Below are 5,055 nucleotides of genomic sequence, written 5' to 3'. Positions count from 1 at the left end.
GCACCTACGTTAGTGTATGCGTGCGTACGCGCGTGTTGTTTGTGCGTGTAAACTTTATGTGGTAACATGGACATTGTTAATACTGTAATACTGTAATGTATGGTGTAAAGTAATACATGCGATAGGATGCTCAGCTGTTTATTATTTTAGCTTTTTTTTTCTCTCTTTCTCTTTCTCCCTCCCCCTCTCTTTCTCTCTTTCTTTCTCTCTCTCTCTCTCTTTCTCTCTCTCTCTCTCTCTCTGTGGCTCTCTCTCACTTTCTCTCTTTCGTTGTCTCTCGCACCGCCACTTTTTTCTATTTAGATTTCGCTATCGGTTCTCATTCGCGCTCTTTTCATACGCATTGTACTATCTCCCCAAGTCAACTGATCTGCCCATTTATAACCGAGTATAATAACAACCTTTTTATTAACGAATATATTAATTATCGTAATGCCTATCACTAACGAGAATTGTTTTATTACACTGTTTTTATATTAGCATGTTTCTTAAAAAACCTTTGATCATTTACGCGCGTATATGCCAATGTTTTGTTTAAATGTCTGAATGCATCCAATATTTTTATTAACACGGGATTTTTTATCAGCATATAATAGAAATGTATGCTATTGAAAATATAAATATAGTTTATTCAGCTACGTAAACTCATCATTAAGGTCTTTACAACACCGAACGTTACCATTTCATATTTTCAACGATAAATATAGAAGTTAGTAAGCAAATGTTCATGGCAGGATATTTGTTGTCGCGTTACTTATCGATTCTTGAATACGACCAGCATGAGTTTTATACGATCGTCTGCGTTCCCTCGAGAAATGTTTTTATTCGAGCGTTTTATTGCTACAGACACCCACCGAGAAAAGACAGTTTAGCTCGTTATCGTTCTGCTGCGTAATGGCCGCGAGTTCCCGGCGTGACGCTCGCGCGTGATCTCGCGAGAATACCCGTGCCTGTATTCGCCAAGCAGGCATTCGACCTTCACTAGTTATGAGATGCATCGTAAAACGCTGGTGGTACGGCGCGCGGGCGATGACTTCGCGAAATAGATTCCCCGGTTGCGTCTGTCTACAAAAACACGGGGACCCAGTCGTAGGCTCCAGCTGCCATGACAATAATAATAATTGCCACCCTGCATGAAAGCCAGCGCCGCCGAAAAACACGATGCAAAGGTTTTCGATAATTAAACCGAATTCTCGGGACGATACGATTGGCAGCACCTCGGGCTGTCTCCATTATCTTACCGCTTTGTGATTAGTGAGGAAGCCCGGTCGTCTCCTCACATCTTTGATGAACGCAATATCTAACGCTTCAGCGGTTCGTGACGATCACGTGATTACGTCGGCCCATTGACGAACGGGGATCGCTAAGAGAAAAAAAATCCACGACAAGGTGCGAGTTACTTGAATGTCAACTTGCCGGAAAAGCAATTATGAAATCCCCACAAGTGCGGACTTTGTTGCGTAAATTGAACGCAGCCGCCACTCCCGGTTCGATTCCCACGCCGTGACGTTGTACAAGGAAAAGGTCAGCACATACTGGCTGTACTTGCACGAGCGATGTAGCATACATGAGTAAGACGGTGGAGCGGTCTCGTTAAGAGCCTAGTTATAAGGAGCCTAGTTTTCCCAATTTACCTGTAGGGTCTATGTTCGCGCATGCTGGGTATCCGTCAAAACAAGTATTATTTTATTGAAATTATCAATTTAACGCAGAAAACACATGCCATTGATGTGTATTTTCACATGGGAAATGTGTACTCAACTCTTTTTATTTTTTTATTTTCTCACTTAATAGATGCCAAACGCCGTGTTCCTAATTTCCCAACATTAAAAAATGTCGTTTAGTTGAAATTATACATTCAAAGTCGAGAGAACATATTCATCAGCTATAGATATGGAAAATGTCTTGCTCAAAATCTTTAATAATGATAAGATGTCATGGCACAAACTTTCCAATTTCATACGCTGTGACATGGCTCATAAGGTCAGATCTGTGTCCGCACGTGCCCAGATATTTAAAAGACGGTGCGTGAGGGAGTGGAGAGAGGTGCGTGAGGGGAAGAGAGGAGAGAGAGGATGTGCAGGAAGGGGAGAAAGGGAAGGAGTAGATGAAGGAGAATGTAGATGTAGCAAAGGCGTATCTATCAGGTGGGTCCAAGGGTCAGGGCTCTCATTTGTGACTGCAAGCCGGATTTTTCCAGATTTTTTGGATGTGGTCAGAATTTGATTCAGTTCAAATGAAACAAAATAGTGACACAATACAAAATGATTTTATGTTTCTTGACAATTAAACATATTACGTATTTACATATTATATTATCTGAAGAAATATGTGGCCTATCAATGACCCATCGCCTCGGCATCAACCGGATATCTTTCCCCAGGATTCCTGGATCCGTCCCGGTTTACACTGATATTATTATGGACAGAACGAAAGATTAATCGCAAGTGTGCTGCAGTTGCGCTTCCGTTTATTTAAGTTTGAATGGCCATTCAGATAAGTACATATCAGGACACCCATGACACTCTGCATTTGTTAATAAATAAATAAATAAATAAATAATGTATACATACATATATCTATACTATAATTTGGCTAATCTTGTGTGTGTGTGTGTGTTTGTTTGACCTCGCTTTTCTCCGTCATTTGTCACTCAATCGCGGTAACTGAAGATATATTCAGAATCACCACGCCTGGGAGATGGTTCTGGCTAAGACAAAAATTTAAACAAGTTAGAAAGTTAAAAACACATAAAAAAACCTATTCCTCAATAAATGGTGCTACATCTCAGATCCCCCTCCCCCTGAAAGTTGAAGCACGTACTGCCTACACTGTATTCCCCCCCCCCCACACACACACTGCAGATTCCACCCTATGCTTTCACTTTCACGTTCACTCTGCTTTGCCGGACACCGTACTGACACAGTAGCCAGTGGCCAGTAACCTTACCAGTGTTCTGTTGTACCCAGTGCAGTGGTGAGTAGTCTGTGAGTTATTTTTGAGAAAAACCCTCTACATCTAATATTTATTTTCAATCCTTCATTGCACATTACACCTAAGTCTAAATTCCAATGTATGTTGGAGTTGTCACATGCGTCAGTGCAACTATATATATATTATCATGGTGACACAGCACACTCGCAGCGGCGAGTGCGGGAGCGTTCGGCGTTAGTTTTTACATGGATTTTTTATGAAGGAAAGTTGATATACAGTGACGCAACAGTGGAACTGTAATTGAGAGGTACGGTAGTAGGGCCTATTTGTGAATGTGCGTTTTCAGTTTTACTGACTCTGTCCCAAGTGCCTGTGGTTCTACGGGTATACTTTCTGCTAGTATATATAAAGTTGTTCAGCCGAATTAGTGTGTTCGCGTATAACTAGAGAACTCCGCAGCCTAGACGAAAACTAAAGATATTTTCAGAATCAGCACGTCTGGGAGGTGGTTCTGGCTGAAAAAAAAATTTAAAAAATTAAAGAAAGAAAAAATAAATAAATAAATAAAAACAAATTAAAAAAATTAAAAAGTTAAACATTCATAAAAAAATTCTATTGATCACTAGATGGCGGTCACGTACGTACACACAACATCACGTCTGAATCCATGGTGTATAAACGTAATGGCGCAGTGTGCTCATCAGTACAACATCACCTGGATTCCCCTTTTTTCCTTTTTTCCCTTTACCTACCTCTTTAGAATGTTTTATTTTAAATTTTTTATCTTTTGATTTCTTATTATTTTTTACTGTTTGGGATGGGATGGGATGGAATGGGATGGGATGGCATGGGATGGCATGCGATGGCATGGAATGGGATGGGATTGGACGCGGTGCGATGGGATGGGGTGGGATGGGATGGCATGGGGTGGCATGGCATGGCATGGGATGGCATGCGATGGCATGGGATGGCATGCGATGGCATGGGAACTATATGTATATATAGCACGGTGTCAGTATCCTATATATATACTATCGATTACGTATATGAATATTTATATTTATTTATATTTATATAAACATTGTACTTAGAATGAATAATATATATATATATATATAATATATATAAATATATGATATATATCTATACATAACTAGGCGGGAATACCACGGCGTTCCCGGGAAATTGGCGTTCACTCACTTGTGACCGTTGATTTGAATAGGAAAATACCCCACAAAATCTAACTATCTATCTACTTCATTATCCATCGCTCATCCATCCCATCCCATTCCATGCCCATCCCATCCCATCCCTGCGCACCGATCTCATCCTCAATATCCCGATCCCATTCCGTATGCCCATCTCATTACATTCAGTGCCATTCGCATGCATCGCCATCCCATGCATGCCATGGCCATCCCATCCCATCTCATCCCATCCCATCCCAATCGCACCGCATCCGCATCTCGATGCATCTGCATGGCATCCCCATGCCATCCCATCCCATGCATCGCCATGCCAAGTCCGCAGTGCCCAATCGAATGGCTCATCGTATCCCAGTCCCTATCCCAATCGCCATCCGCATCCCATCCCATCCCCATCCCATCCCATCCCATCCCCGATTCCAATCCCATCCATCGCCCAATCGCCATCCCATCCCAACACAGTAAAAAATAAAGAAATCAAAAGATACAAACATTAAAAATAAAAATAATTAATAAAGTAAAAAAATAATAAATTTAATAAATTAATAAATTAAAAATTAATTAAAAATTAAAAATAATACATAATAAAGAGGTAGGTAAAGGGAAAAAAGGAAAAAAGGAAATCAAACTATCTATCTATCCATGCATCCATTCATCCATTCATCCATCCATCCCATCTCATCGCACCGCATTCGCCATCCATATTCCCATCCCATCCCATCCCATCTTCATCACAGTCGTGCCATCCCATGCCATGCCATCCCATCCCACCCCATCCCATCGCACCGCGTCCAATCCCATCCATTCCATGCCATCGCCTGCCATCCCATATGCCCTCCCATCCATCCATCCCATCTCATCCAACGCACAGTAAAAAAATAAGTAAGAATCAAAAGATAAAAAATTAAAATAAAAC

Source organism: Priapulus caudatus, unplaced genomic scaffold (assembly GCF_000485595.1).
Source record: "Priapulus caudatus unplaced genomic scaffold, Priapulus_caudatus-5.0.1 Scaffold7, whole genome shotgun sequence".
In the NCBI taxonomy this organism is placed as follows: Eukaryota; Metazoa; Priapulida; class Priapulimorpha; order Priapulimorphida; family Priapulidae; genus Priapulus; species Priapulus caudatus.
The sequence above is the reverse complement of the archived record's forward strand: the minus strand, read 5'-3'. Positions refer to the sequence as shown.